General features: G+C 45.8%; 1 protein-coding gene across 4 annotated transcripts in view; it reads left to right on the top strand.

The window, feature by feature from the left end:
* The window catches only part of kazna (kazrin, periplakin interacting protein a), a 309,866-nt gene that overhangs the window by 132,704 nt on the left and 162,959 nt on the right, over window positions 1-14,203 (top strand). The gene's annotated exons all lie outside the window — the stretch shown is intronic.

Genomic DNA, 14,203 nt, shown 5'->3' with positions numbered 1-14,203 from the left:
ATGAAAAGCTCCATTTGCAACGAGCTGTATATTTTACGGGGTAAAAAGTGGGAGCCAAACAGAGGCTAATTCTGACCGGTTCGGCGTTAGCGACCTGGGTGGGCTTGCGTCTCCCTCGGATTGCCGTGAAGGATGGCTCCGATGCCACATCTCTCTTCTCTCTCTCTAGGAAGGTGCATCTGTTCCTTTGAAAGGAGGAAACACACTGGGGCCTTTGTGATGTAGTGTGGCATCAGGCCCGGGTCTGCATTGAAGTAGCGCTCGTCAGTTTACAGCTGGGTCCTGCGCTGAGGAGCATGGCACAGGATATTTCATTTTGGAACATTTGGTGCCAGCTCTGTCCCGTGTAGAAAATGACAAACTGGCACAGCAGCTTGATTGTGCCCCGTCATGTGGCCTGCAGACTTTGACAGTGAGCATTTTCCTCAGATAGTTTGTCCTTGAAGTACCCAAGACTGCCCAGTCGCAGGTAAAATATATAAATAAATAAACACATTTATCTCACGTCCCGATTTCAAATTATGATTAATATGGTTTGCTCTGAGCAGAATGCCCATGAGGGGACCTGTCATTTTTATTCTTTTTTTTTTTTTTTTTTGACTGACTGTCTGACATTCTGCAGATGGTTCTGTGTGAGTTTTCTCCCATATGCTGCGGCGTTTCTGAGACTCACCCCGGGGATCAGTGCTGATCAAGCACTTGCTGCCAAGTAAGGATCTCTGTATCTCTCTCTCTCACACACACACACACACACACAAATACGCGTAAGCACACACAGGTGCACGCACTCATGCATGTGCGTGCCCGCACACACACACACAGGCACACATGCACACACACAAGCACGTACGTACACACATACACACACACATGCACACACGTATGCACACACACTCACACACATACACACAAGCGCAAATTAGTACACACACTCTTGCACGCATGCACACACACACACACACACACACGCATGCACATACGCACGTGCAAACAAACACACATACACAAATGCACATACACGTGCATGCACACACACGCACACTCACACACGCAAGCACGAATGTGCAGTCCAAACTGGGCAGCGCTCAGTCTGAGTCAGGCGGTGCGACTGCTGTGGAATACTGAGCAGAGATAACAGGGCCACTCTCTCTCCACGGAGCACACGGGTCACACTGTGGGCTCCCTTCCGCCACCAGGGGAGGGCTGAGAAACACTGCCCCATCTGTGCACTCTTTTTCTGGGCTCCCCACCACCAAGGCCACTGTCCCCGTCCAGGCATCTGGACTTCCTTGTGCTCCAGTGCCAAATTTTCCATCGTCTTCCCCCTTTGATTCAGCTCCTTCAGCCTCCTTGTGTGTTTCCAAGTGGCACGCGTGAGCATTAGACGTTAGCACAATAGCACCGCTGTGAATAATTCATGTTTACGTTTGGAAGCTCTGGCGGAGCAGCGTTGGTGACAGTACTTTGGAATGCTGGGCCACTCCATCTGTTTGTTCGCATTGATTTGGTTGTTGTAGGTCGCACATTCCAAAGGCTTTTTAAGTGATGGAAAATGATCTTTTTGTCTTTACAGGTGTGTCCCCCATTCATGAGAGAACTTGCAGTGTGTGGATGGTGGGACTGAATAGTTAAACATTAGATTGACTGTAGTCTATAGGGTAATTACAAGCTTCATTTCAGATAGGATATTCATTTGCTCTTGCAAAAGTAATTCAATAAAATAATTGTGAAGCCAAAACAATCCAGCTGAAAATCGGAACTGGTATGAGGCAGATATTGGTTTCTCATAATAATACCCTTTCTAAACGTGCCCTCTGTAAGCATCAACCTCTGCCTTGTGAGCAGCTCCTTCTTTAAACCAATTACTGTCCTTTTCTCTGAAGACAGGATCCATCTCTCCTTCAATCCACCTGTCCATCAGTTGCCATGGAAACCGTAAGTGGAATATCTGGCCCACCTCACCAGCCTATTATTTTATTTTTATTTATTTATTTATTAATGCGTTTGCTTAAACTCCACCTCCGAGCTTGTCAGTTACACGCACAGCCCTGACAGCTGACTGAAAGATGAGATACCGTATAATGGACAATGAGGATTTAACACTAGAGGTTCTTCATTGTTAAAATGTGCCAGTAATCCGAGCAATTTGGGTGGGGTATGGAGTGCTGTCACAAACCATTAACCCCCCGCCACCCACCAAGGAGCCCGTTCAGCAAGCTAGCGACTAACCAGTAGCTTTGCTTATTTTGGCCCTCCAAATCAATTATTTACGGTATATATTGCGCAAATGAGGTATCCTCTTTGACTAGTATAATCGAGTGGGCTGCAGTGCTGTAATTCTGGCTCATAAAGGGAATATTCCTTCGGTGCTCTTGAGCAACCAACAGACCACAAAGGGGCCTCCCAGCCCCCAGCCCCCCCCCCCACACCGCCATCCCTCCACCCGCCACCTTACTCTGGAGGCCACAGGATTCCTTTCTGGCCGGCTGCGTTTGTTAAATTTCGTTCTGCTCCCCGCGACTCCGAGCCCCCCGAATCGGCCTCGAGAGCGGCGCAGGCAGCCGGTGCTTTATCTTAATTCCCCATCGAGCCCCCGGCTCCTCTCGCTTCTGATCGTGTTTGGTCGAGGCGCTCCACTTCTTCTTTTTTTTTTTTTTCTATTTTATTTATTTATCTTTATCTCGGAGCGGAGCCGGGCGCGGGTCGCGCGCGGGGTATTACCGCCGTGTTAAAGGGCGCCGCGGCTCCACCCGCTCGCTCGCACATCAGGCGGGCGCGCGGGACGTGCCGGGTGCACAGGGGACGGGGGAACCGGGGGAGCGCCGCGGCAACTGGCGAGAGAGAGAGAGAGAGAGAGAGAGAGAGAGAGAGAGAGAGAGCCGCTTATCTCGCGACAGAGTGAAACCCTTATCAGAGTCCATGCCAGCCAGTTTGTTCTGTTCGGGCCGCCGTGTTTGTGTAGTCCAGAGCTGGGGCTGGATTGCCAGTATAGAGAGGGGCGACTGTGAAGCCATCGGGATCTGGGTGAGGCTCTTAGTGAAAACTGTGAGCCCTTGAAAGAGAAGATTCAATCAGTAGCCGTTGCCAATGCAGCTGTGCTACTGAAGCAGATTTGTCTTATTTCTTGGAAAGAGTTAAATACTGTTAGCATAGCATAATTGAGTGTGTAAAGATGATGGCTCTGTTTCAATCTACATTTGTCCTTAATTTTAATAAACAAGACGCCCAAAAACTCAGTTTTAGAGATCGTTGAACTCACCAAATTATGTTTATGAAGGAACAAAAGTCTTATTTTTAATTGTTTGTCAAAATAGTGGACACGTATTGACGGAATCTCAGCCAGTATCTTTAAAAACGCCATAGATGCAGGTGCAGTGAAATTGAATAGAGCTGATATTCTCTCCCATTGTTTGCTTGTTCGTTGTGTGCCTCCTTTCACCACCTCACAAAAAATCATTTGAGAAGTTCGCTTCATTGAGTATTGAGCGTGGGGATGCTGAATCCACCGAACTGGCGATGAAGAATGATGGTCTTTTGAGGCCCGTTGCTTCTGCTCAAACAGTTTATCAGTGTCCTCTCTCTCTCGCTCTCTATCTATATGTCTTTGTCTCTGTCTCTCCTCTGTCTGTCTCTCTGTCTCACTTTCTCAGTATCTCTCTTTTTTTTTGCTACTTCTCCCATCCTGTGTTCTGCTGTGAGCTCCATCAATAGTGCCTCTGTTTCTCTCCCACTGCTGCCATTTTGGAATCAAGGCCTGTCGTTCGTCCCTCTCTCTCTGTCTCTCTCTCCCCCTCTCTCTCTCCCCCTCTCCCTCTCTCTCTCCCTCTCCCTCTCTCTCTCTCTCTCTCTCTCTCTCTGTCACCGGCCATTTGCATAATATGGCCTTTGGCTCGCGAGTTTCTAATTTGCATACTCTGTGCATAGACATCACTGCCATTCAGGCAGAGTATCGCAAGCTTGTTTATAATGTACCTGCCCTTGGGGGGGGGCAGTTTCAGGGATGGATGTGCTTATTTAGTTTTTCACTGAGACATTTCAGTGGGGCATCCTGGATTCTGAGAGGCATTTTTTTTTCATGCAACAAACACCTGCGTCCAGGGGGGAGAAGACAGATGGTACTTTTGGCGAGGCAAACATGCAATGGATTCATGAAATCGTATTAAGGACTGTGTCCTAAACGTGTTAATTCTGCGATTGTAACTGAGAGGCATTTGGTGCTCATGTCGCATTCAGGTGACTTAGTGTACCTGGGTCAGCTTTATGAGTTTGGAAAATATATGCAATGATAATTGTAACAATACAATTTGATGTGTTTCAAGCTTTTCCCTTGCTCAATGCACTATACAGAATAAAAGACCACTATGCAGACCTAATTCATTAATTAAAATCAATTGGATGATAATTAAAATTCATAAACAAAGTTCATAAAAGTATTGTCAGTGGCCTCCTTCACAGCCAGATTGGCATTGATACAACGTGCATAATACTGTAAAATCAATATGCTGAACAAACATTTGAATGCTGTCTGACTAAGATAGTCCAAGTTTCCTTCAGTCATAATGACCTTTTGGAAAGATCAATGGAATAAAGTCAATACAATGGTACAGACAAAATATACAAGGAATAGATAGCGATGTCCCATTTGGAGCCCTACATTTGATTGGAGAATGTGGGAGTGCATCATTTTGCATTGCTAAAACCTCAAGTGCTTCATGTGGTCAGATTTAAGATTCTCAGAGGAGCTACAAGAGAATGTGCTCTGTTGAATAGGCTCTCCTTAGTTTTTTTTTTTTTTTTTTGAAGTGAGAAGACTACAAAGTGGAGAGGAGTGTCTCTCAGACAGATTTTCACGAGGAGAGGAGTTTTCATGACAGTTCCGTGGGTAGACCATGTCTGTGAAATGAAAGCATTGTCACCAAACTGAGCCGCATTGACAACTACCGTCTTGCTTGCTCTCTGTCCCCATTTTATGGAAAATAACCAAATGAGGGGGATTAAAAATCCAAAAACGCCCAAGCCGATTCAGTGGATAAATTCCATGGAAGCAGACAGTGGTCACTGGCAGCTCGTAAAAGCAAGACTGGGAATGTTGCTTTCAGTATTATTTTCAGTCAGATTTTCTCAATGATAAAATGTGCTATTAACCCAGTTCTTTCCTGTAGAGTATTAATATTTGTTCAATTACTGGTGTGGAACTACGCTGATATATAAAAAAAAACACCTATATTACACTTTTTTTTTATTGTGTCTTTTTGGAAAATATCATTACGTGTATGCGTTGTAAATGTCGATGGGTAGCCTATGACTCTATGACTCATATTTTTTTTTGCGTTGATAGAGGAACAGGGGAGGGTCTAAACCCCCTGACCACAGAGTTTGTGCTGTTTTGGCTGCCCAAATCCTGAGATGGTTGCTCTACAATCATCCTGCTTCTGTGGTGACAGTCAGACACAGGGAGGAGACTTTGATCCACCTGAAGCCACTCTTCTCTCCTCTCCTCTCCAGTTATCTTCCTTCAGTTTTGACTTTTTTGATCTGGTCTAATTGTCAGGAGAGGAATTTCATCGGAAAGGGCCCATCAGAAAGTCTACTCTGCTAGAGCTTTAATGTTTTAGGATGGGAAAGGGGGGGAAGGGGGGCGTACCCACATAATAACTATTCGCTATTAGCTTAGCGCGTGCATTGCGTTTGTTCATCAGCTTCCCATTTTAACCACACTCTAAATTACAGCTGCTGTCCCTAGTGAGATAAAAACAAATCAATGGTCTGATCTTTACGGGTTTTCAAAAGCAAAAAAAAAAAAAAAAAAATCAAAAAGAGGATTGGGTCAGCACACGCACACACACTAGCAACTTTAATTGAGCTTTTTAAATGCTGACATTTTAAAGTCTGCTGTAAAAAGTGATTTATTTTCCTGATTATGTATTTGTACTCTTGGAAAACTTTTAGTTTTATCGATGGACTGCTTTGGTGAATGTCGATGTGCCTTGACAGGCATTAGCACTGTTGTCCCCTAAAACCACACACAAACCAATTTCCCAGAATGCAATAGAGTGGCTCACATAGTAACAATACACATCACATTGCGTTGTCTGAATATATTCAGACAAGGCTGTTATATTGAATGGTTCTAACTAAACCAAACTCCATTGGTTCTTTCTTGCGGAATTCTTACGCTGCCACCTGAAATTCCAGTCTGTTATACATAGTTTGAGAGGGGATTTACATTTATATTGGAAAGACCGGACCCCTTCCTTTCCCAACAGCTTCTCAAGACTCTTTGTGAAAGCATTTCCTCTGGCCTGCCTTCTCAGGGGGTCAGCTGTGTGAGAGGTGAGCAAGAGGCCCTTCTGCACAACACTACTGACCCCATGGTATGTCAGCTGACCCCATGTACAGTACAATTGGTTGGCCTGGTTCCCAGATATGGCAAGCCGATATTAGAGTATTTATCCTATGTTGTCATGATACTGCTCAGAATGCAGCTCATTTAACAAGAAACTGGGTCCTATTCATCTATCCGTCTATCTATTTATATGTCTGTCTGTCTGTCTCCGTCCGTCCATAAGTCCGTCCAAACATGGCAGTGAATAGTGAGATAATGGATAATTAGATATAAAATTTTCCTTTTCAGCTGTGACCTTGTTTATTTAGTTGTAGAAACATATGCGAGGGTGACCAGTGGCAGGGGCAGGAATGATGCTACTGCATTAGTGTTGTCAGTGTGGAGAGTGAGGCCCCAGCTAATATAGTGTGATCCTTGCCTCCATTTTGGCTCTGTGGATGCCAGTAGAATATCCTGTGATAGAGAAGCATGTGATTGGTTACCTGGAGATGCTCCTAAAGCACAAATCATATTTTGTTTCTCAGCTGTGGACATCTGTGAAGCCTAGTGAAATAATTTTGCTAATGATCTCCCTGTAACCAAGCGTACTTTGGCTGAACTGCATGCAGGGAAGAACCTTGCCCCCCCCACCCCCATTGGTCCTTGATGTTCGTCTGAGATTACTTCCGCTGTCTCCTCTTCCCCTGGTGGTCCTTGGCTACACTTCCTGTCCGTGCAGCAGTCACATGTGCCCTAAGCTCTTTAGTGTCCCCCCACTCACCCCCATATGGTACGTTGCTGAAAGGAAGACTATACAGTTTCATGCCTGTGATGCAAAGGCGTTGTCACAGCCCATCTGACACCTGTTTTGCCAGAAAAGGAGAGCAAATATAACTGCTTTTTTTAAAACATTACATTAAATTACACTCACTTAGCAGGCACTCTTTTCCAGAGCGTCTTACAAAAGTGAAGAACACAAATGTTACGCTCAGGAATTAAAAAGTGTGATATCACCAAGAAGGCACAGAAGACACAGTTGCAATCAGTGAATGTGAAATTAACCGAACAAACCAACAGCAGTATTGTTAATAAGAAGCAACTACTACATAAATTAGCCTATCCATGCTGATTGTCTCTTTACTCTTACTTATTTAATGATGAGGCTTGTTCAGGAAGGATTTGTACTATTTGTACTGGTCAAGTTATGTCCTTGTCAGGTAATGTAAACAAAACCAGCTAACCACCTGTTAATGGCTGTGTTTACTGGTAAACTTTAACATTGCAGTTGAATGGTGCATTTAAATGTAATATATGTTCCATTTCAGGTTCTCCTGCTGAAATGTGAAAAAAAACATTTGACCACATTTCCCCATTAGAGGTCAGTGTTAACATTTTAGACAGAAAATGGAAGAGGAGGGGGGAGTGAGGTAATAGCTTTTCAGACGGTTTAGTCAGAACTACATCAGAAAAACGCCGATTTCATGTTGCTTTTGTTTTGTGCAGTGCTGTAATGCAGTTGTGAGTGCAGTCTAAGTGTGCTGCTGGGTGGCAGCGCACACCCACAGATTTCTATTTCATCTGGATGAGTAGATAGTGGACGCACAAGATAAAATGGTATCCAATAACATCATGTATGGATCTATGCAGTGCCCCTTTGAACCATTTTTCCATTAGACACTGTATTTAGGCCATTTCAACAAAACACCAGTTTAGTTCTGAAACATTACAAGTTCTGTAACAGTTCTATAACAGCTTTATATATATCCAACTAACAGCTGTATATTTTTTCCTGGGGTGTGGTTAATGTGATTCTAAGTTTGTTAATAAAGGATCTCATGTGGCCCATAATTTTGATTTGTTTGTGAACCCCTGCACCGTATTTTAAATGACCCTTTTGTTGATTGTTTTGTAGATGTGATTGTGTGAATTGTTCTAGACACATTACGTTTGAACCATTGTTCTCAGCTTTAATTAAAAATATTTAATTAAAGTCTACTGTAACTGTTAATGCCCCTAATTTGGATTTAGCCATGCAGTCACTCTTCAGTGCTGAAATCGGGTTTTGAAACACACAGTTTAAAACACGGGAAAGTGATTCTTTCTTCAGCGGCACCTGCTTTATTAAAAACCTCTGAGCTGCTGCTTCATATTGGACAGTAAATTAATCACACTAAAAACGGCTGGCTTCATACCCGCGGGGGATCTAGTCAGTCACCAGAACTGTGTTTTCTATATTTTTTAATTTACAGCAAATCTCTTCTCCCACCCAAATCTCACGGAGGTGCATTTTCTTAAAACCTTATTGAATGCCAGAAATAATTCGGGCCCTCTGCCACATTTAATTGTGCTCATCTACAACCCTGGGAGTGAACGTTAGTAACGCACCTGAATACGTTCATTAATAACTCACAGACCAGGGCCGGCGCGCAGCCAGACATCGGCGTGCAGACGCTGGCTGGAAGGCTTTACAGCCGGTGGGATGTGGTTTACGACACCGCGCCGCGCCCGTGACGTCCTTATCTCGGCCTACCACAGCGCGGGACCCCGGCCCCCTCTTCCAAGCGATGTAAATCTCGCATCAGAAAGGCGCTGCGGTGCCATAATGTGTTTGTTGCTTTCGACAGACGCACTGTACAATGCCGTTTCCTTTTTTTACATTTTTTTTTTTAAGTCCCCTCCTCTATCTCGGGTAGTGCAGGGACATTTCTAATCCCCACGGAGTCCTGTCTGCCTGTGAAAGCTCCCACCAGTCCTCCATGCCCTGCTAGTCTCGGGGAGTTTGATTTTATAATTGTTGTTTTTTTTGGCGTGTGTTTAAATGGGCTCCTCACGGATGTGATGCGGTCAGCTGGTTCTCAGGGCTGCTTGCGAAGGGTGTGAGATAAGAAATGGGTGCCACCCCCCCTTCCCTTCCCTCCCCTCCCCACTGCGTTTGGGTCCTGAAAGGGCGCAGAAAGAGCCAAGGCACAGGAGGAGGAAGGAGGCCCTGGAAAAACAAACACGCGCTGAGCTCCAAATCCTACCCCTCTGATTTTTAAGAATCATTACAATATATTTGCACTCTCCCCCCCCCCCCCAGTGTTTACTCCTTCTTCATTTTGGGGGTGTTTGATGTAGGAGAGAGGATTTTGTTTGTCCAGGGATTTCATTGGAAAAGAACAGAGAGCTTTTCATGTGGTGTTCTGGCCCCAGCTCTCTGTGAGCCACAGTCAGTCACCTGCCAGAATGAAGTGAAGGGAGGAGGGAAGGAAGGAGCGAGGGAGGGAAGGAGCGAGGGAGCACTGAGTTCTCATGTAAGGAAGTCGACCTGGCAGTTCCTTGAAGGCCCTTGAAATGGAGGTTTTGGGTGAAGGCATTCATCCTTACCATGTCGTAACTCCTCAGGATTGCTGTAGTGTAAACGGGAACATTAAAATCTACCAGTGTTTTAATGTTGGGGCAGATTTTCTGTTTTGGCAGGGCGTGGTGGATAGTGGAGCCGAGCATGCTGGGAGTGCAGGGTGCCGCCCTGGCTCACGTTTCCTTCTCTGTCAGCACAGAGGCACTGGATATGTACTACCCAGGCCCAGGGCACAGCTGGTTTGAAAGGCACGTGCATACACACACACACACACACGTGTGCATGCACACACCCACACACGTGCGCATGCACACGCATACACACACACACACACTCTCACACACACCCGCGCCCATGCATGCACACACACAAACACACACACACACACCCACACACACACACAGATATGCATATGCATGCACACACTCTCTCACAGTCACCTGTGCGCGCACACACACACACACACACACACACATACACATGCATGCACACACATACACGCATGCTCACTCACATGCATAATCACAAACACATACACGTGCACTCACATATGCACACACACATGCACACACACAAACACACACACTCATTATCTCTAAACTCCCATCACAGACGTGCTAGCACGCTGATGGCCTGCATGTAACAAAGGGGTCTCCACCAGCGAAGCTAAAGATTGACTAGATTAAGCTGTCTGTCGGTGAAAGATGCATGACCGGAGGAAGTTCTGCAGTATCTTATTATGAACCCACGGCAGCGTCCCTCTGTCATTAAGATGGGCCCGGAGTGCTCGGGTAGCAGGCTTGCGTTCTTAATGAGGTAATGGTGCGGTCCCAAGGAGAGGCGAGAATACCCATCACAGAGCGTTCCAGCTGAGCGTCCCTCTGAAGCGCTGCAGCCTGTGCTGGAGCGCCCGGGCCCAGTCCCTCTTCTGTGGCCATAGGCGCCGGCCGGGTCTCGTCTGCGAGGCCGTTATTCACATGCTAATCCGCACTCCGCCATGTTTCCATTAGGGCCCGGGATCAGGGGGGGCCCGTCCAGCTGGGGCTCCGGGCCTGAGTGCTCCCAGAGGACCTGAGGGAGTCCCTGGAGGGGCGTTTAGAGGCGTGTGCCGATGAGCCTCCACGCACCAGCTGCAGCGGTGCACTCTTTTAATCAGGCACCTTACACAGGGGGAACCCATGGTCAGGTTCATTAGCCTTGCAGCCATCCTGATGAATAATTTGTAATGTGTGGCCACAGCCTTCTGTATAAATAACCAACATGGACAATTAGAGAGCAGGAGAGAGTGCTGAGATGTGCACTGGTGAGTCCAAGCTCTGTCTCGCACGTGTGTGCGCACACACACACACACACACACAGGGGCACGCGTGCTCTCACACACGCATGCACACACACACACACACACACACGCATGCACACACACGCACACAGACACAGGGGCATGCGTACTCACACACACACACACATATACACACACACAGGGACAGCCAAGACAGATGCTCACTGGAGGCTGACATTGAGACCGCAGATGTGGTGGTGGTTGTGTGGGAAACTGGACAGCACCACTTAGACTGCTCTGGGGGGAGATCGTGTTCAGCTCCACAGGAAACGATAACGAGGAGGCTGGGAAGTTTTACAGCTGTGTGGAGCCATGAACTTGGGGATTTTCGCATCTGATGGATTGACTGTGTGTCAGGATTAGACTGATGCTAATATATCAGTTGGGAAAAGGGCCTTTTTTAAAACACCTTTTATGTACTCCCTCAGTTCCTCAGCTTTACGATAAGTTGCTGATTTGTGATTTTGATGCTTCCAGCATCCTCAATTAAACCGCAAATAGTTAAATAAACGGTGATCCCTCGTCCCTCCTCCAAACACGCGCACACACACACACCTGCCAGCTGAGAGCTGCAGAGATCACACTGTCCTCGATCGACATCACCAAAATGTGTTCATGTCTTTTCTCATTTCCTCTTCTGTCTTTCTCTCTCTCTCTCCCCCTCTCCCCCTCTCTCCCCCTCCTTGCCTGCTCATTTACTAGTTCATGGGTGAAGAATCAAACAGTACAGTAGAAGGGTGCACTGCAATGCTGGATTTGAGCATCTTAACACACACGCACACCCGCACACACACACACACACACACACCGGCACGCACATACCACCACTAGCACCACTGCGCACCTCTATTCCCTTTCATCAGAGCAGTAAAGGAGCAGTGTGTGCAGGGGTGGAAGTACAGTAAGAGAGGTCCGGCCGCAGAGCCCCGTGGGTCACACGTCAGAGGACCACACAGCCTCCGCAGAGCCGGCCGTGAGCATCATCTGTGCCCTCCCCTGCACGCTGAGCGCAGCGGAGGACAAAGGAGCAGTGTGCGTCCTCACATGCAGCGGTTAGAAGCGAGCGAAGCGTATTAAACAGTTGATGACCTTGATTCTCACAAAAAGAAGAAAGGAATCGTAGGATGGGGGCGGGCGGGCGGATGGGTGGGTGGGGGTGACAGCAAATCACATTACCGTGAAACTGTCATCTTACAAGGGCTCCCTTTGATATTGGGTCCTCTTGCTGCCTGCAGCCGACCTGTCTCCCAAGATTCTGTTTGTGAATATCAATGTACATGCGCTCTGCCCTGACCCAGGGGATAGCAAGTGCGACTTACTAAACTTTTGTACTTTGCTACTTTGGTAAAAAATTAACCAGGATGTATTTTCTGGTGGATTCCTGACTGTGGATGATTAGCTCTCAATGTGGGCAGTTGTTTGTGGCACGAGTTTCCATTCAAGGGTTCCAGTAATCAGCCTCCAAACAGTGAAAACTTGTTCTGATGTATACATGCTGATGTTTAGAAAATAGAAAATAATGCCGTTGCTCATTTTTCAGGTCCTAATACTGCGCATTTGAATTTATATGAAAACAGTGGCTTTGTGTGGATTTTAATTTTGTCACCCGCAATGCATCACCTAATAACTGTAACTTAAATGCAGAGAACCTGTAAGCTCTGGCCATATTTTTCATCATTAAGAAACTTCAACAACAAGGCGGTTTTATTTCAAAGCGATTCAAGAATAGCATAATGCCTAGCGTAATGATAAAGGAACTGGGTTTGCAGCTTCTGCAGGTTTGATCCCCAAGTAGAGCAGTGTCTCTGTACCCTTGGACAATATATCAGCTCAGTCCACAAGATTAACAGGGATTTTATTAGGTGGGCAAACTCTTCAAATGGTTTTATGTACGCTCGAATATTAATTTAATACCATTAGACAAGAGCTATGCACTGTCTTTCGCTCCTGTGTTTAGGGTAATCTGCACAATATATTAGGAGCAATAAAGAGGACTGCAGGTTTGTTCCCCGAGTGGAGCAGTGCCACTGTACCCTTGAGCAGTATTTCAGCTGCATAACTGGAGGCCTGTAAAGAATTTAAGCTGCGCAAGTGTTTATCGGGGTATGAAAATCCATAAACATGGAAAATGTGCACATTTATACGGCTAAATTAAAAAGTATTGGGACAATGGCACAATTTTTGTTGTTTTGGCTCTGCATTCCAGCACCCTGGATTTGAAATAAAGCAATGAGTATGAGGGTAAAGTGCAGACTGTCAGCTTTATTTTGAAGGTGTTAACATTTGGGGGATTTGTGTAGGAATTACAGCCCAGAACTTTCAAAGCCACCAAAGAGTTTTTCAAGGTCCAAAAGTAGAATGTACTTGACCGGCCCGAGTCAATCACCCGTCCTGAATCCAACTGAACATGCGCATCACTTGCTGAAGACGGGACTGAAGGCGAAACACTGCAGAAATAAACAGGAACTGAAGCTGGCTGTAGTACAGGCCTGTCATAGCGTCACCTGGGAATTTACCCAGCATATGGAGATAGCTATGGTCACAGACTTCAGGTAGTCATCAGATTCAAAGGATTTGCAGCTTAGTACTAAATATCACAAATTTATTTCAGATATTGTTCCTTTAAACCATTGCTTTATCCTCCCCTTAAGTGGGGGGTACATATAAAAACTATTGTAATCCTAACATTGTTTACATATATGATATACTGCATATGCACAGTATGCATATAATATATGTAATTATATATACAGAGTGCATATGTATTTGGATGCTACTCCACAAAATTAACTGGGATTTTATTAGGAAAACAGTTGGAGACACTTTCATGTAGTTTTATGTATTCTCAACTATTCCTTTAATACCATGTAACAAAAGCAATGCAATGTCCTTTTCATATGTGTCTAGTGTAATTGGCACACTATATTAGACGCCATAAAGAGGTAAAGACAGAATGATGTGTAATATATCTCAAGAGCAGGGGCATCAAACTCTGGTCCTGGAGAGCTGCGATGGTATTTGTGCTTTCCTTTCAGTCAGCAGCCAGTTAATGCCTTGGCAACAAGGGTGTGTGAATTCTAGCCAGTCAATGACTTAAATTTAATCACTTGTGCTGAAACACACCAAAAAACCAGCAGACAGTGCAGCCCACCAGGACTGCCCAATCGTGTCCTGTGGTCTCTGGCCTTGGAGGAGATCA

This window comes from Anguilla rostrata, chromosome 11 (genome assembly GCF_018555375.3).
Source record: "Anguilla rostrata isolate EN2019 chromosome 11, ASM1855537v3, whole genome shotgun sequence".
Lineage (NCBI taxonomy): Eukaryota > Metazoa > Chordata > Actinopteri > Anguilliformes > Anguillidae > Anguilla > Anguilla rostrata.
Note: the sequence above shows the minus strand (reverse complement) of the source record. Positions and strands in the feature narration are given on the sequence as shown.